The sequence below is a fragment of the Hemicordylus capensis genome, chromosome 1, assembly GCF_027244095.1.
Source record: "Hemicordylus capensis ecotype Gifberg chromosome 1, rHemCap1.1.pri, whole genome shotgun sequence".
Taxonomy (NCBI): Eukaryota; Metazoa; Chordata; class Lepidosauria; order Squamata; family Cordylidae; genus Hemicordylus; species Hemicordylus capensis.
In genome coordinates this window covers 156,799,577-156,823,724 of record NC_069657.1, presented here as the reverse complement: position 1 = coordinate 156,823,724, position 24,148 = coordinate 156,799,577, and positions in this window count along the sequence as shown.

Genomic DNA, 24,148 nt, shown 5'->3' with positions numbered 1-24,148 from the left:
CCTCCTGTATTCTACCAAAGACAACCACAGGGCTCTGTGGTTGCCAGGAGTTGACACCGACTTGACGGCACATTTTACCTTTACCTAAGCTGCTTTGGGAACTTTTGTTGAAAAGCGGCATATGAATATTCATCATATCCTACCATCGTATCCGTATGCTCATCAACCCCAAGTGGTAGCGGAGGACATGAGTGGTAAGAATAAGTACTGGCAGAATTTCTGGACCCAACCTCGAAACTATTCAGCAGAAACAGGGACTTATCCAAAAGCTTGGACTAATAGGGCAACTGTCCAGCAGAAGCCGGGGAGCAGAAACAGAGTTTGAAAGGTTCAGTGAGGCAGTTTCTCCACAGAGCTGGTACATTATAGCAACTAACAGGCAAAGATGGAAGAATTTTATAATGGAGCTGGCTGCTTTGCCTCTTCCTAGATCTCAGGCAGGGCCTGTCCAGAGCAGGCACTTGTGCTTGCCTTGTCTTCCCAAGTAGGTTTGATGGAGGGGTTGCCTTTGACACAAGCCACAACCCTTGGGCTGAGTTCACAGCAGCCTTAGCACCACCAGCAGTGACAGTGATGGGCACTAGGCATGTGCACGTTGGCAAATATTGGATCAGGTTCAACCTGATTCGATCCCAAATATGTTGATCATCAGAATGTTGGATTTGGTGCTGGAACTGAGGTCAGAATCACGTTTCTTCTCTGGTAAAAATCCCCATAGACCTCTTTGGAAAAGTAAAAAAGAAAAATGCCCCCTGCAACCTAACTGCTTAAAAGGGAGCTCTGAAAGTTGCCCCACAAGTAGGTAAGGATGGCCAGTCTCTGTATATTTAATTACAAGTCAAACTGGCCATCCTTTGATTTTTAATTTAAAAAGTAACCCAGAAATTACTCACTGAGGAAAACTCGCAGAGGAAAACTTATGAAACATCCAAGAATCACAATGATGTCATATCAGAGAATCACAGGGGAAACGCGGAAACCAACTATTCCCCCCCCTAGAATTTTAAGCCAAAATATTTAAAATGTACATGGAGCTAAACGTTTATGTTTCTTTTCTTCTCAAAGCCTTGCCTAGCACAAAGGGTGGGCGATCTAGAGGTGGTTTGGGGGTGCTTATTTCCATTAAGCTTAGGGCTTTTATTACCAGATTGGGTACTCAAGCTCACCTTTCAGCTTCTGTTTATTTTAGATCAGCTAGTTTTGTAATTATACATGTGTATTTTCCTTCCCAATGGTTATGGTCACAGGTTAAAGAGATTTGGTTAAAGTTAGAAGATTTTATCAGGAAGTTAACATCATTGCATCCAGAAGCTTTTGTCATCGTGGCAGGTGATTTTAATGCACGGATAAGTCAGGATGCCTGGGCCTTTTATTCACATTTTCAATATATGCCCCCCCCCCCCGCCGCCAACAAACACACACCCAACAACTGAGCACCTCACCTCACTATCAACTGAGCAACTCACCTGGGCAGCTCACACCCTGGCCACTGCTCTGAGACTACAGATTCACCTGCATATTTGAACCAGTGCCTTTCCAGTCTCAGTGTGGAAACATTCTGTCCAGTGAGCAGCACTATATTCTGCTACACATTTCAGCACATTTCTTAGACTCTTTTAAGAGAAAATGGCCACTTTTTCATGTAGTTTTATGATTGAACATAATGCTGCCTACTTCATTCTCTAGGACTATAATTAAACTGTAATCTGAAATCATTGCCATTACCCCCATGAAAGTATGCTGCCTAAGTAAAGCCTAGTTCCTTTAGGAACACCACCCCAAGCAATTGGTGTTAATAAGAACAATCTTCCTTAGCAGTAAGTTGCATTTCTAGGGCACCATGAAGTGATTTTGGAACAGAGGCATACTAAAGGGATGTTTCTAGTCTAACCAATGAATGAAGATCTAACTGCATGTCAAAATTGCACTTGGAAAATTAAGACTTTTTCAGTCTTGACTTGGGAAAATGGGATGTGTAATGATGTAAACGATGTTTAAGAGCATCTGTAGTGAGTGCAATAGAGTCCAAGAGATGATCTTTGACTAAGGGAAAGAGTTATACATTTTTCTTTGAGAAAATGTCCAGAAAGAATAAGGGATCACTTGGAATATCCATTCTTCCTCGAAATATCGGTCTATTGCCGAGCAATCTTACCTTGAATCATATTTTGCTTGGTGAGCAGATGCTTGCAGAGAATAATGGAGAATAATTGCATTGAAGATTAACATCAATTTGAGAAGTATCCCAGCATAGCTAAGTGGTCTCCTGCTCAGGACAGAATCCCAAGAAGCTTCACTTTAATTTTGGTTAAAAAAAAAGTTTCTAGTTATCATGGTAACTGTGAAAACTGAAGCCAGTTGATGAAAAGGGCTCAGAAGAGAGGAGAGAGAAGACAGTGTCCTGGTTCACACAGTCATTCAGATCTAAGTTTAATGTGAGTTACCAGCATTGATTGTGTGAACTCACACCAAGGTGTTATTTGCCTTGGGGGGTAAGCTTTGTTGCCAATCATATGCATGGGAGCCCCCAGTCCAGCTCAGAACTTCAGGGGATAGAAGAGGTTCATAACCCTCATCTGCACTGATCCCCCTGCACATGCTTTTTACACATGAAAATCAAGACACACAAGGTCAAAGCACACTTTACAAGTAACCTGTAGTTTGACACTAAGTTACAATGGCCAGAGAATGTGGCTTTTCTTTATTTAGAAGTCATACTAATCAAAACCATCTTCAGAGGTTGGCAAAATCTTGAGATTTTCAGGGGCCCTTTAAAACAAAAAGCAAAGGTCAATCAGTTTTAGTTCTGGAGATAAACTTGAAGATGTGCCAGGTCAGTTGACGATGTAGTGGTGGTGGTGGTGGTGGTATGGATCTGGTGGTTTTAAAGGTTGAGGAGAAAGGAGCCACAAACAAAACAGGGTGGGTGACCAGACATGGAGCAGTTGTCAGGTCCAAGAAGCTGCTGAGCTTCTTGGACCTGCTTTTGCTTAGACAAAACATGAACCAGATAAAAGAGGAGAGGGCTACATTTGATGTTTCTATGATACCTTACTTGATCTTGTTTTCTTTCTTTCTTTTTTTAAAAAAGCCCTGAATTTTAAAAAGCTAGAATTTGTAAAACAGTCCAACAGTGTGTATTTCCACCAAAACCTGTAATTTTTTTTCTCCCCGAGAGCATCTTTTCCACAAAATCATATTTTCACAACACTGTGAAGAGGCAAATTAGTTTTCTGCACTAATTTATTTCTAAAGTTAATGTTTACCATGGATATAGCAGTTTCAAAAGTTCAAAGCTATGCATATATTCCTTCAAGAATGAGTTATCTCAGCATCTCAACAACACTGTAAGGTAGGCCAGTATTATCATCCTAGGCGGGCAGGCCTAGTAGGCCAATGGAGCTGAGAACATGGAGAGTTGATAAGTGAGCAAACTCATCTATAGGGAGTTCAATGGCTATGTTTTGAGGTTTGGACCTGGGACTCCCTAACTCACACTTACGACCACTATGCTACACTAGTTGCATCATGTGGCAGTAGGAATCAGATCACAAAAGTCTGGAAGACAGACTCCTGGCTTATTTTTTCTGCCCATCAGATGACTTTTCCATCTGTTGTTTCTGAAAAAAGAGCCTTCTGGCACTAACGGATGTATTGTGGCTAAAGCTTGCCTTAGCTCAGGGATTCTCAACGTTGGGTCCTCAAATGTTATTGGACTTCAACTCCCATAATTCCTAACCAAAGGCCACTGGGGCTGGGGATTATGGGAGTTGAAGAATCCCTGCCTTTGCTGATGCTGAAGTGACACATACCTTAAGTATGTGTGGGAAGTCGGAAGGATTCAGTCTGCTTGGGGAGAAGTGATAAAAACCAGCAGTCTGTTCCAAATAGCCACTGAGACAACATCCTTTCTATGTTTCTAGACCCAGCTCTCATGGATTCCTGCTCAGCATTAACTGAGATCCTGACACCTTTTCTCCTGGAGCTGTCCGAAATCCATGAGCATCCTGAATTCCTGCCTCAGTGGAGACTCTGGCTTGGCCTAGAAGAGAATAGATGTCTGCTTTCTACAACTTTGAAAAGTGTGATCCAAAATACTGAGGCCAGGTGTTTACTAGAGGCAGTTATTGGGAGTATATGACTCTCTTATTACAACATTTATATTGGCTTCCAGGCTGTTTCTGGGCCCATTTGAAAGTGTTAGTGTTGACCTTTAAAGTCCTGCATGGTTTGGGAACAGCATACCTAAGTAGCCACCTTCTCTCATATGAACCTACTCACCTACTGATTTCCATGGAGGGCCTTCTCCAGCCCTCTTCAGGTGTGCAAATGAAGAGCAAGCCATGCCCTTGGTGCTAACATGCTCTGTGGTCATGCATGTGTTCTCTTTTTCCTCCCCACCCTCTATACACACACATGTATGTATGTATGCATATATGTATGTGAGAGAATATCCTTTAAACATTATATTTTTGTGGACTGCCATTGGCACCTTTGTGGAAAGGTGTGATATAAATCCTCAAATCCCTCAATCACAGACTGGATCTCCACTTCATCTGATGTACAGAGTGCTTTCCCCTTCTTCTGAAAACTCCAGCACAAAGCGGCAGCTTACAGTAAAATAGCAAAACAGCAACAAAACCATACAATCTTGAAACAAGAACAAATAAAACAACAGCAACAAAATTAGAGTCTCTCACATAAAATACTCAAAACAAAAAACAGCACAGCCCCAAATTTGCCAGTTCCAAAAGCTCAACGAAAAAGCCAGGTCTTGACAGGTGTTGGAAGCCAGTTGTTGGAAGGTCTGAAGTGTTGGGACCATGCAGGCCTCCAGTGTTGGGACAACAACTGCAAAGGCCCTGCTCCTGCAGATGCTTGTCTCAACCCTCAAGGAAAAGGCATCCAGGGAAGAGGCATTCCTCCTGTGTTTGCAGGCGGTGGGGGAGGTAATGTGAACAGCAGGGACAAAAAGCCAAGAATGTAAGATGTCTGTTAGGTCTGTGATATTTATTTTATTCAATTTATTTATTTATTTATTTGCTTTCTATACTGCCTTTCCAAAATGGCTCAGGGCAGTTTACATTAAAACAAAACTAAAATCAAAGCTATGCAAAGCTCAAATACATTTCTGAAGAGATGCTTTCTACCCAGTATTGACATTTCTTTAGCCTTTTGTCAGAAGCGCTTTTGTCAACCTGCTGTTCTCTTGGAGAGTGCCAAACCAATTGTTTTCCCTACATGCACCAACAAAGGTTGCTCTCTAGGTTTTCTAGGAAGACCTAGAACAACGGATGCTTCCTAGGCAGGGGCGGATTAAGCTTTTTGCCGCCCATAGACAGAAAGACTGCCCTTTTTGCTGCCCTTTTACTTTAAACAAAAAAGTTTGCCTTTAAAAAAAAAAAGGCAAAGGGGTGGGGGGACTTTCTACCTGCCCACTCCACCCTTGCTGCAACCGCCGCTGCCCACAGAGAGGGGTAACAAAATTCGAGGAGCAGCAACATTTGCTGCTCCTCAAATGTTGCCACCATAGGCAAATGCCTACTCTGCCTCTCCATTAATCCACCCCTGTTCCTAGGTCTTCTCTTAGGGTCCTCAGTGGGCAGTCACATGTGGAATCAGAACATCCAAGGCCTTTAGAACTGAAAAGTTGCCAAGTGGGGATACATCCAGTACAAATACTTTATGATTGTGCTTTCTAATCAGTGGGATTAGCCATTGCTTGGCAGATGTAACTGACAACAATGTTGAATCCGCGCACATGTCTATATTCATCTCCATTTAAATGACTTAAATTATCATAGAAAACAATCTTTCCCCCACAAACCATTGAGAAGCTGTTTGATTTTGTGTGAGCATGTGGAAGTTCAAAGATTGCCTTTTAAAATATGGATAGCTTTTTGGAAGTAAAATATGCATGTTGGAATGGTTGATTTTCCTGAGGAAATCCCTTTTTAAACCTCTGTGGTTCCTCTGATGCTCTGCAAGAAAAACTCCTTTTAGGCATAGGCCATAGGGGCTGACATACTGGCTGGGTTCAGATGTAACATGAAACTGGAGGTCCCTTCACCAAACCAAACATCCGAAGGCAGTGAACTGCAGTTAAAGTGGAGGTGGGGGGAGGACCCGTGGTTTCCTTCCCCAAACTCCATTTGTAACCTTCTGTTATCTCTAAGTTTTCTCATCCCAAACTCCGGTTTGGCGGTGCTATTGGTACATCCGAACTCTGGCACTGCTATTAGTCTTCTCCACAACTGGAGTTGAGAGAGGAAGCTCCTCCATTGCTCCTGCAGCTGTTATGTGGGCTGTCCTTCAGGAAAGGAGGAAGCCTGCACAGCCAGCTCCCCCACCTCTTCCCAATGTCCAAACGTGGACTGGAGAGCGGGGGAAGGAGGGGCAAGTATGAACATGGCCACTGCCTCAAGAAATCCCATGCTCTACCTTTGGTATGGGCTGGAAAATACCAGTTTGGAGCTTGACTGGCAGGAATGTATATGTGGTAGGTGAGCTAAACAAACCGTTTGAATTTGTCCAGAGGGGGTTTAAATCTGAAACCCGCTAGCAGAAGATGTCTTGGGGATAGCTCTGGATCTCCCTGCCTTGATGCCTGCTTTCTATTGCTCATTTTGTACATTCATAAATAAACAGCTATTAGTGAATGCACATGAAACTTCCATATTCTCTCCTCCAAAGAAAATGGACCAAAGAAACTTTGCTGCTTATCAGAATTCTGAACCCAAACACTAAGTAGCATCCAGACTAGTCTTGTACTAGTTTAAGGATTTTGCACATGGTTGTTGCAAACTTAACTTCTTTTACTAGTGGAACATGCTGCAATTTTTGCTCAACCTCCTGCACAAGCCCATATAGGTGCAAATGGGGAACCCTCAGCAGCATACATTTGGGCAGTTCGTCATCTGCTGTCAGTAGCACTACAGCACTTTGCAGAGTAACACAACCGTAAAAAGTCCTTGTACAAGCATCATTGTGGGATGCTAACCAGGGTATTTTATTGAAACATTTTATGGTGGACCAACTTGATCTGGAGAATGCAAGAGGTTCAAAGAACTCTTCCATCTACAACCATAACTACAACTACAAATATTTATATATCACTTTCCCACAGAAGTCCTGAAAGTGGTTCTCATAGAAAAATTAAAATAAAGAAATGAGATGGTTCCCTGTCCCCCAAGCGCCACAATCTAAAACAAAAACAATAACAGGCATACAATGTGGACACTATGTGGACACAAACACTGGAGGGATGTTGTGCTGGGGATGAATAGGGTCAGTTGCTCTCCCCTGCTTAATTTAAGAGAATTGTTACGTTAAAAGGTGTCTCCTTGCTCAGTTAGCCAACAATCTTACTGGAAAACTTGTATGCTTCATTTTGGGTGACCCTATGTGGGTTCAATAAAATATATCATTTTAGTTTCTTTGATTCTCTTGTTCTTTGGAGCCAGCATGGTTGCATCCATATTCTATACATTAAGTAATTAGAAGTAGATAATGCCAACTGGCTTTTACTTGCTAGAAAATAGTTGCATAGATGACTGCTCTGCCATAGTCACTGGGATATGGCAGGCCATAGAGTCTAGACAGGTGCTTTCTGGAGAAGGATCTGAGTCAGAAGCAGAGTTCTTGCCAGAGAATATAATGTATCTTCTCTTTTTGCTTTTACTCCCCTTGTTTAACCTGACCTAATTCAGAGAAGCAAACAAATGTAAAATGGAGATGAGCAAATAAAATGGAAAATAATGATAGATCAAATCATATTATTAATTAGCACATACTACACATCTTTGTCCTGAATGCAGTCAGGCAGAAGATGCGCATCTGTCTAATGCATTTAATGCCACATATGATTTGACTCTGAGGAAGCAATAAGCAAATCAATAAAATGAGAGTTGTCTGTATATAGAAGAGAACGATTCTCCTCCCCATGCTGCAATAATTTTGAAAAAAATTTTTTTTAGGGAGAGCTGACAACAAAGAGTTTTTCAGAGGCTGGATTCATACTAATACACAGGAGATGATCAAACATCAAAGGATTTTACAGGCTTCATCTAGCCCATCATAATAAATATTTGAACCCTCTTTGGTTCATTTCTTTCCATCTGACATTTAGATATTTGTTTAAACATCCATTTTAAGCTTCTTGAGCTTTTGTTTGATCCATTTTTTATGCCAAGAGGGAAAGTGTGAACTCATTACACAGATCAGCTTGAACTCCTGCACATTCAGGATTCCCCCACGAGATGGCACAAAACACAAGTGAGTCTATTTTGAAGTCCATTTTTATTTTAAAATGGGACTCTGTACATTAACTAGAAAAGCAAGAAAAGCTGGTGAAACCACTGTGTGACTGAATATGTGTGCATTTAAACACACACAAAGACACGAGTTAATTCACGTGGGCAACATATATTATTATTATTATTATTATTATTATTATTATTACTTATTATTATTATTTTGCATTTATATCCCATTCTTCCTCCAAGGAGCCCAGAGCGGTGTACTACATATTTAAGTTTCTCCTCACAACAACCCTGTGAAGTAGGTTAGGCTGAGAGAGAAGTGACTGGCCCAGAGTCACCCAGCTAGTATCATGGCTGAATGGGGATTTGAACTCGGGTCTCCCCGGTCTTAGTCCAGCACTCTAGCCACTACACCACGCTGGCTTACATTTAAGGAACAATATTTGGTAGGTACAAAATGGAGGCTCAGGCTGAGAAGAAACTGATAAACTAGAATAGGCCTGTGAGTGTTCAGAAAATTCAGATTCAACCCAACCCAACTTTGACAATTTCAGGTTTGGATTCTATGGGCTTTGGGGATGTTGGATATTAGATTGGATTTGGAATCTGAATCTAAATTCTGATTTAAATTCTGATTTTTCCCCATAGAGGTGAATGATGAAATTTTAAAAAATCACCACAAATCACAGGTTGGTCCTAGAGCCATGAAACCTGCTGCACATGTGAGGAATGAGGTCATAGGCCATTTTACTGAATTTTAAGAGTATTGTTCAATTTTATGATTTTTTGTGAATTTTTGAAATCTTTGAAATTTATCAGCATGTGGAGGAATCTGCCCTTTGCCTTCATGAAAATGGGAAACAGCATGCCCTTTTGTCCCCCTCTTTATATTTCTGGAATATATGGGTATACAGTTATGAAATCTGGCATACGTTGAAGTCCATATTAGCATGACTGTTATTTTTTTTTTAAAAGCTATGTCTCATTCCTTTGATCTTTGATTAATTTTTGGAAGTTCTTTTAAAAAATGGCTAAACATGGCAAAATCTGGCTTGTTTCAAGCCAGAACTTTACAAAATGTTCTAGAACTGAAGCCCCTCTTTGAACCATTATTCCACACCCATGTGGATGAAAAAGGAAATTCCTTTGACTTTATATTAATTATTTATTCCCCATTGCAGGAACAACCAGACCTTTTAAAAGGGATTAAAAGGACTTCACATGTTTTAATCCTTTAATGGCTAGAAGGGAAAGTGAGAAATTCTTTCTAACCATAAAAACAGAAACATTCAAAGTACTTTCACTTTTGCAGACGGCATGCTTCTGGTGCCATTTTGTGAATTCTGAAGTATTTTGGAATTTTACCAATTTTTACCAATTTTGGATCCGGATTTTACCAATACTGATTTGGGGCAATTTTGGATAAAATCTGAATTTTTTAATCTGAATTTGCACAAACCTAAACAGAAACATAACCCTACAAAATCTAACAAAGAATGAAGCATTTAAAAACTGCACAGATGATGCAAGTGTGCATGTTTTCTAGAGTTGCACATTTGTTTTATGACAATTGTTAAATGTAACAAGCAGAAACCACTGCATTTTTCTGCCTTGTGTCAGAGCTAAACAGCAAAGCCATGAACCAACCCCAGGGAGCAGTGATCATTTTTGACATTTAGGGTAATAAAAACTTGCAAACTTATAGGCAAGTGGAATTGGCTTTCTTTTTGAAAGCAATGGAAGCATAAGAAGAGTCCTTCTGGATCAGGCCAAAGGCCCATCTAGGAATGTGCAAGGAACCGGCTGGCCCGGTTTGGTTCGAGGCCAGACCAGCCTCGAACCCAACTGGGCCAGTTCGGTCTGGCACCCCCTCGAACCCGTCCCGGTTCGGCTCAGTCCAGGGGGGTGGGGTTCACGAGCCTTTTGTAAACAGTTATTATTATTATTATTATTATTTAACCTTAAACCTCCTCCGGGGGGTTGCCGAAGGCGGTGGGGGGTCCATGGAGGTTCCCCCTCCCCCTGAAGGTCTTAATAATCACCACCACAGCCGGTTCTATAGCCTGTTTGGGGCTCCATAGTGCAGTGCGGTGGCCATTTCGGCCACTGCCGCACATGCACAAATGGCCTCTGTGAGGCCTGGCATGATAAATGAGGACACCCTTCTCAGCACCTTAAAAAAAGTATGGTGGCCAGATCTACCAATCAGTCTACCAATCAACTTGAATGCAGCAGCAACAGGGGCAGCAGTAGATCTGGCTGCTGGTGTGGCAGGCCAGATCTACCAATCAACTTGAATGGACCAGCAATGATGGTAGACCTGACTTCTGGAGTGCTGGGAGACCAGGTCCACCCAGCATTTTGGCAGGGTGGTGCCTTACCTCCCACCTGCCCAGTAAACCTGGCTGCAAGAGCAATGTAGGCCAGATCTTCCCAGGGCTTCCTACATGTGGCAGGTAACTAGGGTAGCCCTGGTCAATGATGCAAAGGTAGGTTGCCTTAATCACTGGTGCAAAGGTGGTCAGGTCTACCTGCCAGCTTTCTTTCTTGGACTAGCCACTGGCTCAAAGGGAGCCAGGTCTGCCAGGTAGCTCACAAGTGGGGGTGAGCAAGCACCGGACACATTGCTTTTCCTCAAGGACATTCCTCTTTTTCATGGAAATGAGGATATGTCCAGGGGAAATGAGGACATTCCATACCCATGTTTATGAGTGTTGGAGCCCCACTGGGGGCAAAAGCAACACACACAGAGGATTTTAGGGGGAAACAGGATTAAGCACTCCTTCCCCAGCAATGCTTCTCTGCTTCAAATCACTTCCTCCCACAGACAAAGAAGTGCCTGATGTGCTAACATTATGTGAAGCTAGAGTCTAGCTGAAGTATAGCTCTCATACAACCAATAAAAGCTCTACTTGTTTCTTCTTAGATGAATTGTGTTTGTGTAGGAGAGTAGGATGGAAGCTGGATACTGCACAAAGAAAGAGGTTTAGAAAACCTGATGCCAAATGTTATATTACAGAAAGACTTCATAACAACAATTCACAAAGTGAATGACATGCTTATCTATGGATAAGTTATGAATAGGATGCTCTAGTCGGCATGGACTGAATATAATCTCAACATATATTAACCTGTCTGCTAAGTAATTTTTATCACAGCTTTATTATGTAGACCTACCTCTTACTTACACGCCAATCTAAAACATAAGGACCCAGTCTAACCCTTCAAAAACCTTGACATATAAGGATGTATTTTAAAATGAAAACCTGAACATACAACAAAGTGATGCAATTCAATATAAGTTTCCATTAACATTTTATCAGGAAAAATATCAGGGGGGAAAAATTATATTCCTGACTTTGCCACTGCCTTCCAAAGAAACAATGTTGACTTAACCATGCTTTCAAATGTATACAATTGCATACTGGTAATATGTCATTCCCAGAGTAGGGATGTGCGAACCAGTTTGAATTCAAACCGGGGTGGTTTGATGGTTCAAATTTGAACCAAACCAGCTATCAGGTTCGAGCTGCAGGTTCCAATTTGAACCAAACAGGGGGTGGTTCGATTCGAACTGGTTTGAACTGGTTTGAGCCTCCAAAAGAGGGTGGGGTGGTAGCTGGCACCCTTGGGTACCTACCACCCAAACCCCAAAGCAATCGGACACTCCTATGATTTTTTAAATTAATTTTTGAAATTTATTTATATTTTTTTCTCATAGGGTATAATGGGACTCAAACCAGCCCATTATCCCCTATTGCGGAGCACCTAGTGGCACAAACATGGGGTGGGTGGTAGGCACTCAGGGGTGCCTACCAGCCACAAAACCCTAAGGCAATCGGACACTCCTCCAATTATTGGTGAATTTTAAAATTATTTTGGAATTCCTCATAGGGAATAATGAGGATTGCAGCAAATGTATAGCTTCACGTCAGGGACAAAGGGGTGGCCTAGAGCAGAGTGTGGTGAGTGGTAGTGCCCAAGGGGGGCAAGGAAGCTATCAGAATTATTTTAAAGGAATTGGGCAAAGGGCAGATTTTTAAGTTTACGTGTCTTTAAGGTTAGCAGATGAAAGTGGATTCATGGTTTGTCATTGAAAATCTAATATGCTACCAAAGAATCTACACTCAGAACACCTCAGAAACAACAAAACCCAGTACCCCATGGGTTAGCAACCCATGGGGGTGGTTAACACCCTCTGTGCACTAGACCACCACTCACTCTGGGCCACCCCAGCACCCCTCAAGTGGCTTTAAGGTTTTTCTCCATAGGGAAGAATGGAGGTTTCAGCAGCCCACTGCATTTGGGGGGTGCGGGGGTGGCCCAGAGCAAGGGTGCCAACCAACCCCTTGGGTTGCTAAATAAATTTCAAAAATTCATTAAAATCGTACGAATGTCTGATTGCTTTGGGGTTTGGGTGGTAGGTACCCATGGGTGCCAGCTACCACCCCACACACTTTTGGAGGTTCAAACTGGTTCAAACCAGTTCAAACCAGTCTGAAATGGTTCAAATTCAAACCAGACCAGGGGGAGGTTCGAGCAAAACCAAAACTGAGCCTCCCCCTCCTGGTTCGAACCTGGTTCGAATTCGAACTGAACCAGGCAAACCAGTTTTGTGCACATCCCTATCCCAGAGTGTGGCTCACTGATTGTACTGGACCAACCTCTGGCTCTTTTGTCCCTATAATTGAACTGGAGCCCTTCATTAGAGATGGCCCAGAAAGTTTGGCATCCTCAGCCCACTCCTTGATCTTCTAATAAAACAGAGGCAGAGCCAGCTGTGAAGCTCCAACATGCTGGAAGAAATGGGCTCAGAGGAATAAAGGGTGGAGTCCCCACTTTTATAAATGGGTGCAATTCTTTACATTGGGGGTAGAGAGAATCAGCCAGAGCTGAAAAACAGGTAGGGAGGCACCACAACTGTGGCACAGCTGCATCTGCAGCCACTCTCACTGGAGTGGCCAGTAGGGATGTGCGGACCGGTCCGGCGGTCCAGTCTGGGGGTTCAGGGGTTAGTGGTCGAACCGAACCACACACCCCTGTTCCATTGGACTGGAACCAGACCGCTGGGTCTGGTCCGGCAGGTCTGTGAACTTTTTTTTTTTTTAAATTAAAACTTAAGGAAGTACCTGTAGCCTCTTCAGGGGGCTTGCTGAAGCCATGGTGTGTGTGTGTGTGTCCGCGCGGGTTCCCTCTCCCCCTGCTGGCCCTGATCATCACCACCATGGCTGGGTAACTGAAGCCTCGCAGAGGGCATCGCAGAAGGCATTTGCACATGCGCGGCGGCCACCAAAATGGCGGCCGCTCACTCTTACCGAGGCCTGAAAGGGCAAAAAAGGCTTCAGTTACCCAGTTACACGGCGGTTATGAGGAGGGCCGGTGGGGGAAGAGGGAACCCGACCCCCCATGGCTTCAGCAAGCCCCCTGAAGGGGCTACAGGTACTTCCTTAACTTTTTTTTTTTTAAAGAAAGTTTGTGGAGCAAGCTGGGACTAGACTGGACTGGATCAGGGGGGGTTGATGGGGGGCCAGACCGAACTGGGCCAGATGGTTCCATGCACACCCCTAGTGGCCAGCCAATCAGAGCTCATGCCTGGAAATCAACAGGAACTCTCTGTGTTGATGCGCCACCAGAGCCCCTGGTGGCGCAGTGGTAAAACTGCCGCCCTGTAACCAGAAGGTTACAAGTTCAATCCTGACCAGGGGCTCAAGGTTGACTCAGCCTTCCATCCTTCTGAGGTCGGTAAAATGAGTACCCAGAATGTTGGGGGCAATATGCTAAATCATTGTAAACCGCTTAGAGAGCTCCGGCTATAGAGCGGTATATAAATGTAAGTGCTGCTATTGATGGGATGGGATGGTTGTATGAACGAGCCCCAGGGAGCAGCTAGAGGAAGAATAGAGAAAGGCAACTTCAAAAAGCCCCCCCTGCTTTTTGTTTATACCCTTTTAACATCTTTTCTTTGTAGCAAGTATCCTCATAGCTTTTTCCTGTAGGTAAGAAAGCAGCTGGAGGGGTGATTTGGAGCAGATACATGGCTGAGAAGAAGAAAGTTAAACAACCAGGCTTCATCAATGGTCTTCCACTGAAGTTCTTGTATTTTCTCATTTGCCTGAGGCCTCCCACAGATGCTTTGCATATTGGGAGAACCAATACAGGCATTACATATAATGCATAGTTTAGTCCTAAGTAGGTGATGGCCTCCAAACTCACAAATATTTGGTGATAAAAAATGGCCACCACTTTGAAAATAATTGGCAGCAGATTCCAGAAGTCCTTTTCCTGTCCCCAGCCTCTCTCCATGTCTCATTAGAAGCATGAGTGGAGAATGGCTATCCTTTTAGCTTGTTTGCTTCAAAAGCAAAGCTATATAAAGCCAGCACTGAAGATCCCTTCATCTTTGCTAACCTGTGACCCTTAATATTGCTACTATGACTGTGATCCTTAATACTGCTACAGCCCACCAAGAGCTGTGGAGAGAAGAAACAGGATCACAAGTCTACTACTACTATTTTATTTTATTCATATGTGGGGAAAAAGAGTTTTCATAGTGGTTTACGCAGCAGAAGAAATAATTAAAAAATAGCCCACTATCCCAAAAGGACTCACAATCTAAAAAGGATATACCAACAGCTACTGGGAAGGAAGCCACGCTGTGATAGAGACACTTGCTATACCCCTGCTAAATATCAGAGAGCCTCCATCTTAAAAAGCACCTCTTTGCTCACTTAGCAGGATTCTAGTCCAAGGAATCTTCGCCATTTCACTTGAGGAGGCCTGCAAAAAAAGAAAAATGTTTTGTTTTCCCAGAATACGCAACCACAGTGCAGACCCCAGTGAAAGAGCACTCTTTGCAGCCCTTTAGAACCACCCCTAAATTTGTTATGGTTAGTGTCTGGCTGTCCAGGTGTTGTACAGACTCCCAGTTTCCATATTTCCAGTTTTCATGTTTCTGTTGCCTGTTTTGTTAAGGGCTTATTTTCATTCAACTTGCTTTAAAATAAAAGATTTCATTGCATGCAAGCTGCTTGCTACTGTAGTGAATCCAGATGCACTCATGTTGCTAGTTTATTAGCATTCTCACTTGGAGAAGAAACTATGGCCATCATAGGTCTCCATGGCAAATCACAAGTGTGTAAGTAGCAGTAATAACATGCATCATCATCAAATGCTCTCACTTCAAAGAGTGGATACCAGTCCTTGCATTTCTATGCTCTCTCTTAGCAGCTAAATGTTGATCAAATTTGGCACGAGCCAAGCACTGTCATACTTCACAGGAGGCATCAAATCGCAAGGTTTACAGGATGCTTTATCACTGCAGCCACTGTCTCTTGCCACATGAACTTCAAGCACATATTTTGTTTCGCTTCTATGTCAAAGGAATGACTGATCTTCTCCTCTTGCACTCTTCAGATACATCAGTGACCTTGATTTCACACCAAAGTCCATTACAACTTGTGTTTCTTGTTTCATGGATGAGTCTGCCAATCTCTTTTTGATTGGAAAAGCTTTTATCAGACTTGACTTTTCTCCTTGCTAAAGGAAACACAGTCTTTTAAAAGAACAAGTTGTGAACACCCATCAAGCCACCATTTGTATGCCATCTTCAGCTCATGACGGAGATACGCCTTCATAAGTGTATAAGGAATGAATGAGTTGCTGCCTCTCACAAAAGTTATATTAAGGGCATGGAGCTGGAATGTACAGTTATGCAGAAAATATCTGCAGCATGTTTCTGTCTTGTGCGTGTACCTGACAAAGTGTGCTCCAGTTCACAAAAGCCTATGCATTTGTTTGTATTTAAGGAACCTTTGGACTATTTCCTATTTTATCTGAACTTGAGCATATCTAGATTGAACAGTTGGTTCATATGATAGCTTGGGGCAAGCTCTGCCCCCCCATGCCTATTTATGAAACCTGTCATATTATCTAGTATGAGGCCAAGAAATAAGCAGAGATTAAGATGGTCCTCCTGTGACCCTCAGGGACGTATTTTGGGAAATAAAGTGGGCTTCAGAGGGATAGGAAATTAATGAAAATCCCCCCTACCCACAGCATCAGTGCTGCACCAACACTTTGTTAAACTGGATGTTGGCCCATGCAGGGGCGTAGCTAGGGGAGAGGGGGCCAGTGTTCATCCGTCTCTCTGGTGGCCCCCCAGAGTGAGGGAGATAATGAAAAAAATAGGGAGGGATAGAGCTGGAGGGCCCTTAGGAGCTGGAGGGCCCGTGTTCTTTGAACCCTTTTGCTCAATTATAGCTACGCCCCTGGGCCCATGTTAAATATTTATGTTTTTTCCCTTCCACGGATAATATTTTGCCTTACAACAATAATGAAAGGGCTTTTCTCTGCTCATTTGCCTTACAATGAGAATGAAAGGGCTTTTCTCTGCTCAGTATATAATTTCTTTTCTACAGTGCTGTCTTCTAGGACTAGTTGCTGTTGTAGCACTGTTTGCAACAAAGAAAGCAGTTTAACAACAACATCTAATTAAAAAAATATTAGCATTACAATGTCAACTAAAGAGTGCAAAAAACAGAGACAGAGAGGAACACTTGGATGTTCCAGTTCAGAAAGGATTTAAATTTAAGATGAGACTAGACATTACCTTGCCAAACACACCCAAATCCTAGACTAGACATTACCTTGCCAAACACAGATCTCAAATCTGTGCTCTCACCTGCAAATGCCACCCCCTAACAAGGAAACAAGCACTGATTTAGGAGCTTCATGTTTGTCACATAACATGTAGTTTCATCTTGATACCAGCATTGGTTGACATGAAACCCTCAGGGTTTCTGCATTGTTTATGGTGTGAATTGATTGAACCATTTAGGACCAAGTGATTGGTAGGGCAAAGGACACCCAGAGATGGCTCTTAATATAGAGAACTGGATGCACCGTTTCAGTGCTCATGGGCAGTATATTCCATCCTGTGCTGATCTCCACTGGTCTGCATGGCTGACAGGGACCAGCATGGGGCTGGTAAAAAGGTAAAGTGTGCCATCAAGTCGATTCCAACTCCTGGTGCCCACAGAGCCCTGTGGTTTTCTTTGGTAGACTACAGGAGGGGTTTACCATTGCCTCCTCCCATGCAGTATGAGATGTTGCCTTTCAGCATCTTCTTATATCGCTGCTGCCCGATATAGTACCAATGGGGATTCGAACTGACAACCTTCTGCTTGCTAGTCAAGCATTTCCCTGCTGCACCACTTAAGGTGATGCTGAACTGGAAATGAACAAACAAACATACCATCTAGATGTACCCAAAGCTGTCAATAGTTCCAGCAAATTTCCAAAAGACTGATCAGAGAAAGCTTCTGGGACATTATCCTGGGTAGTTGGATGATTTTATGACTTCTCTACAGGCTAGATAGTAGTCACAGTTCACAAATGAGCACAGCATCCTAGCTGTCTTCATCACGGAGTGCTGGTCAAAAGAAGCTTTTATACACTTTCCCATTGTCATCACCAAGCAAGCAAGTACATGTGTGTGTGTTTTACGTATAAAATATCCACTGTCCAGTAGTGTCCTTGAGAAATCTAGAGACCAGAACCAGAGCTGTTTTAAAGCAATACATGTGGGATTTTATTTAAAGCACCCCTCTTTTAAAGCAATACAATATAAGAAAAGCATGAGCTGGCATGGACTAGATAAGGAACAGACTATTTCTTTGTTTAGTTCATCTATACAACATTTTTCTCTGATTATGTTCTATCCCCCAATGAAGCTTTTCCACTCACTGAAGCAAACATTTAACTACCTGATGACCTATGGCAGGTCAACACTGAACACATATTCTGAAGCCTTAGTCTTTTGCAAGGTTCACAATCCAGAGTGAGGCAAGAATAATGCATATGTCAAACCTGTCAAGATGCTACATCATATCACAATGCATTTCTGCTTTAATGTTGTTCCAAGCATTTATTAGGTCTTGAAGTAGTTTCCTCTGAGGGCCAAACTACAGCTGTGGTCAGATTTTCCACCATTTTATCCTTTTGTTAATAGCAGCCATGGGGAGGATTTGGATCAAAGCTACCATGATAGAATGATGCAGTTCCCTGAAACTGTTAGTTTTTATATATTATGAATCATTAAGTATAACCACCCCTTTCATCTCGGTCTCCCAAGCAATACCATGACTTTTCAAGTACAAAATTGGCATTACTAGAGTCCAAACAGAACAAAACATTTGTCAATGTAAAGTGAGAGAAGGTTTGTCAGCAGTGTCCCTCTCATGTGCTAGATACCAATAACTAAACAGCTGAACAGGTCTCTTAGCAAATCAGATACTTGGGAAAAGTCTGGAAGAGCAGTAACTAAGTGTGGTATGCACATATTAAGAAGCCTTCCCCAAGAATTAAATGTAACCACTGATATGGAAATTCCTCGATGGAGAAATCTCTCCATCCAAGTGTAAAAGAGATAACTTGGCAACAAGTATTGATGCTCTGGTAACCTCTCGCTTAGATAACTGCAATGTGTTGTACATGGGGCCAGGGCTGTCCCAAGTGGGGTGCGGGGTTGTGGGCGAATTAGCATGTATGGGGCCTCCTTACCATTTCATATCATTGCATAATTATACTGATTGATGACATACAGTGTAAATAGTGTGAGTGAGGTTTTTGGACATGTCCAAACAGCTTGGACATATAATGCATTTCTAAAGAAAAAAAGAATAAAAAGCACAACATAAGCTACCATGATAGCGGCAAAGAGGCACCTGCTACCTTGGCAAAGAGGCACCTTTTAATGTGGTGATTCTCTTTATTTAGCAGCGGGAGAGTAACTGGCCCTATCCACCCTCAGCACAGTACCTCCAGTGACTGTTGCTGGTGTCTATCGTGCGTTTCTTTTTAGATTGTGAGCCCTTTGGGGACAGGGATCTATCTTATTGATTTGTTATTACTCTGTGTAAACCGCCTGGAGCTATTTTTGGAAGGGTGGTATAGAAATTGAATAAACTAACAACAACAACAACAACATAAGAACAGCCCTGCTGGATCAGACCCAAGGCCCATCTAGTCCAGCATCCTGTTTCACACAGTGGCCCACCAGATGCTGCTGGAAGCCTACAGGCAGGAGTTGAGGGCATGCCCTCTCTCCTGCTGTTACTTCCCTGCAACTGGTACACAGAGGCATCCTGCCTTTGTGGCCTATAGCCCTCCAACTAGTAGCCACTGACAGACCTCTCCTCCATGAAGTTATCCAAACCCCTCTTAAAGCCATCCAGGCTGTTGGCCGTCACCACATCTTGTGGCAGAGAATTCCACAAGTTGATAATGCATTGTGTGAAAAAATACTTCTGTTTGCTGGTATTAAATTTCCTGGCAATCAATTTCATGGGATGACCCTTGGTTCTATTGAGAGGGAGAAGAATTTCTCTCTATCCACTTTCTCCACACCATGCATGATTTCATAGACCTCTATCATGTCTCCTCACAGTTAGGGATGTACACGGAACCATGGAGGTGCAGTCCGGCACTGAGGGGTATGGAGCTTTAAGGGTGGGGGGGTAGTACTTACCCCTCCCACTGCTTTTCCCCCTCCAATGCTCAACTTTATAGCAAAGTTGTTGGGGTGGCAGCATTCCTCCCTGCCGCCCCTGTCCCCGTTATTGCCTGGCAAAAAGGGAAGTTGAGTGCACGCATGCACCCGTTGTGGCACGCGGGCCTGTCGTCACTATGCACGCACCGCGCATGTCACACGTTGCATGCACACGCAATGTGTGACATGTGCAGTGCACACGCGGCAGTGGCAACAAGCACACACGCACCTCAGTGGGCGCATGCTTGCACTCAACTTCCCTTTTTGCTGGGCAACGATGGGGGCAGGGGCGGCAGGGAAGAATGCTGCCGCCCCAAAAACTTTGCTATAAAGTCGAGCGCTGGAGGGGGGGGAAAGTGGTGGGAGGGGTAAGTACTACCCTGCCCCCCGCCCTTAAAGCTCCATACCCCCCTGCCAGACCACCGGCCCGGCCCCATCCGGACCGGTTCGGAGGCCTCTACCATGGCCCCGGACCAGTCCGGTGCACATCCCTACCCACAGTCATCTTTTTTCTAAACTAAATAGCCCCAGGTGTTGTAGCCTTGCCTCATAAGAAAGGTGCTCTAGGCCCCTGATCATCTTGGTTGCCCTCTTCTGCACCTTTTCCAGTTCTACAATGTCCTTTTTAAGATGTGGTGACCAGAATTCTATGCAGTACTCAAGGTGTGGCTGAACCATAGTTTTGTATAAGGGCATTATAATGTTAGCATTTTTATTTTCAACGCCCTTCCTAATGAACCCTAGCATGGAACTGGCCTTTTTCACAGCTGCTGCACATCAAGTTGACACTTTCAACAAGCTGTCCACCACGACCCCAAGATCCCTCTCCTGGTCAGTCACCGTCAGCTCAGATCCCATCAGCGTATACTTGAAGTTGGGTTTTTTGTACCAATGTGCATCATTTTACACTTGCCAACACTGAACCGCATTTGCTATTTTGTCACCCACTCACCCAGTTTGGAGATTTCCTTTGGATCTCTTCACAATCCATTTTGGATTTCACTACCCAAAAGAGTTTTATATCATCTGCAAATCTGGCCATCTTGCTGCTTACCCCAACTTCTAGATCATTTATGAATAAATTAAAAAGCACTGATCCCAGTACAAATCCCTGGGGGACTCCACTTCTTTCTTCGCTCCATTGTGAAAACTTTCAATTTATCCCTACCCTCTGTTTCCTGTCCTTCAGCCAGTTAGCAATCCACACATGTACTTGTCCACTTATCCCATGACTGCTAAGTTTCCTCAGGAGTCTTTGATGAGACTTTGTCAAAAGCTTTTTGGATGTCCAGGTATACGATGCCAACTGGATCACTTTGATCGACATACTTGTTGACACTCTCAAAGAACTCCAAAAGTTTTGTGACGCAAGATTTACCTTTGCAGCAGCCATGCTGGTTCACTTCCAGCAGGGCCTGTTGTTCTATGTGCTTTACAATTTTATCCTTGAGGATGCTTTCCATCAATTTGCCTGGAACAGACGTTAGGCTAACCGGCCTGTAATTTCCTGGATTGCCCCTGGATTTCTTTTTAAAAATCTGTGTTATATTTGCTAGTTTCTAGTCTTCCAATACAGAGCCTGATTGCAGGGATACGTTATATATTTTAGTAAGGAGGTTGGCGATTTCACATTTGAGTTTTTTGAGGACTCTTGGATCAAGTTTGGATCGAGTTTTTTGAGGACCCTGGCGATTTGATAGTTTTCAGTTTTTCCAGACAGTTTAGAACATCATCTCTTGTCACTTCTATCTGACTCAGTTCCTTAGCCTCCTTCCCCAAAAAGCCTGTTTCAGGAACAGGTATATGCTGTCTTCCTCTGCCATGAAGACGGATGCAAAGAACTCATTCAGTTTCTCTGCAACCTCCATGTCCTCCTTAATAATCCCTTTCACTCCCTCATTATCTAACAGTCCAACCACCTCCCTGGCAGGTTTCCTGCAACTGATGTATTTAAAGAAGTTTTTGTTATTTCCCTTGATGCTTTTAGCTTAATGTTCCTCTAACTTTCTTTTCGTCTCCCTTATTGTCACCTTGCATTTCTTTTGTCAGAGTTTGTGTTCCTTTCTGTTCTCGTTATTTGGGCAGGCCTTCCAATTTGGGAAGGAAGTCTTCCTTTTTATGGTTTCCTTGACGTTACCTGTTAGCCATGCTGGCATCCTCCTGGACTTAGTGGTACCTTTCCTCCTTTTGGGCATACAGTCTAACTGGGCTTCTAATATTGTGGTTTAGAATAAACTTTATGCATTCTGGAGCTAAGTGACTCTCCTGATTTTGCCTTTCAGCTTTCTTTTCACCATACTCCTCATTTTGGAGAAGTTTCCTCTTCTGAAATTCAAACTGTCTCTGTTAGACTTCCTTGGTGATTCTCTCATGTATGCTGAATTTGATTGTGCAATGGTCACTGTTCCCTAAAGTGTCTATGACACAGACATCACATACCAGGGCCTGTGTGCCACTCAGGATTAAGTCCTTCTCTCTGGTTGGTTCCAAGACCAACTGTTCTAGGGCACAGTCATTCAGCGTATTTAGAAATCCGATCTCTTTGTCATTACCTGACTGTGAATTTACCCAGTCTATGTGTGGATAATTGAAGTCACCCATTATTACTGCTCGGCCTCTTCTTGACACCTTCCTGATTTCCTGCTGCAACTCCCAGTCACTGTCAGCGTTTTGATCTGGAGGGTGATAGCATGTCCCCAGCAGCACATTTCCTTTCAGGCCTTGTATTGTCACCCAAAGGGTTTCTGTGGAGGACTCTTGTCCTCCTAGGTTTTCTACCTTGTTAGATTCTATCCTTTCTTTACAGTGCTACTCCACCTCCAAGGTGCCCCTCCCTGTCCTTTCTATAGAGTTTAAATCCAGGGATAACAGTGTCCCACTCGCTCTCACTGTTCCACCATGCTTCTGTTATGCCCACTATATCTATATACACTATATACAGCAACACATGCTGTACAGTTCTCAAACCTTCTGGGTTGCAAATCAACTTGAGCATAAGGCGTTCAAAAATAAATAAATAAGTAAATATTATATATTATTTGTTCCAGAAGGTTTTGTAATTTTCTACCATGAAACAAACCACTTACATGACTTTTTGGATGGTTTAAAAAAAAAAACAAACCACCAAAAAAACAAAAACAAAACCTGAACTATTTGTCCAATCCACTTCAATTTAAATATACATATTCCTCCCACCCTGCCCTAAATCTCTGCTCAATGCCAAAGCCCTATGCCAAGTCATTCCAGCCAGGTGGTCTAAAGGCTGGGGCTGAAAGGGAGGCATTTTACCCTTTTTTATGAAGACAAAGGGCAGATTCTTCCATATGGGGGAGGAGTGATGGTCTAAGGCCAGGGGAGTGGGGGCTTCAGTTCCAGACATTTTTCGTAATTTTCTGCCATGAAGCAAGCCACTTATTGGATGGGGTATTTTAAATTAAAGGAAAAAAACTTAAACCCAACAATTTGTCCAATCCACTTCAATTTAAAGATACATATTCCTCCCACCCTGCCCTACATCTCTGCTTAATACCAAAGCCCTATGGCAAGCCAGTCCATAGATATTCAAGGGGGTGCGCGAATAACCACAAAAGGGAAATAACATCATACCACCATTATTAAGGCTGGGCCGTGCAGAGGGTCTACAGAGAGCTCTGGTGCTGGATACTCTCTGCCTGTCTGCTTCCTTCCTCAGCTTCAGGCTTCAGCTAGGCCTCTCTGGAAGCCCCCACCACCTGCCAAACAGCTGAGGGACAGGGAGGCGGGTCTCATGATCAGTGAGACCCACTTTGAAAGGGTTTGTGGGGAGAGGGGGCTAAGCCCGCTCTTCCCGCAGACCCTCAGCAAGCCCTGCCTGGGTGGCCAGATTGGCCGCCCACATGACTGCTGGCTCTGCCATGGAGCTGGCGGGGGCTTAGGAGTTTGCGGGCCGCACGGCCCCTGGGAGTTCCAGCATGCCCTGTCCGAACATGCAGAGAATGCTGGAGAGACCTCCTTTTAGCCTCCTGATCCAGGGTCTCCTCGTGAGTTGCTGCGGCATGGACACAATCTGTTAACCCCAATTAGCGGAGTGCTCGCTCCGCTAACCAGGGCTAAGGGGAGGGTTTCTCAAGCAGACTAGCCACTTGTAAACCACCGGGCTCACCTGCGGTGGTTTACACAAGCAGCAAAAATTGGGCTAGGCTCTCCTAGCCCGATTTTTGCTGGTTGTGAGAATAGCCTCAGGGAGAGATGGGACTCTAGCAGCTTGTCTGGGAGCCTTTCAAGCTGCACACAGGCACAAAAGATTGGCTGCAGGGAAAGATAAGTGGCTGGGACTGGGAGAGAGAGGAGGCCAGGCTGC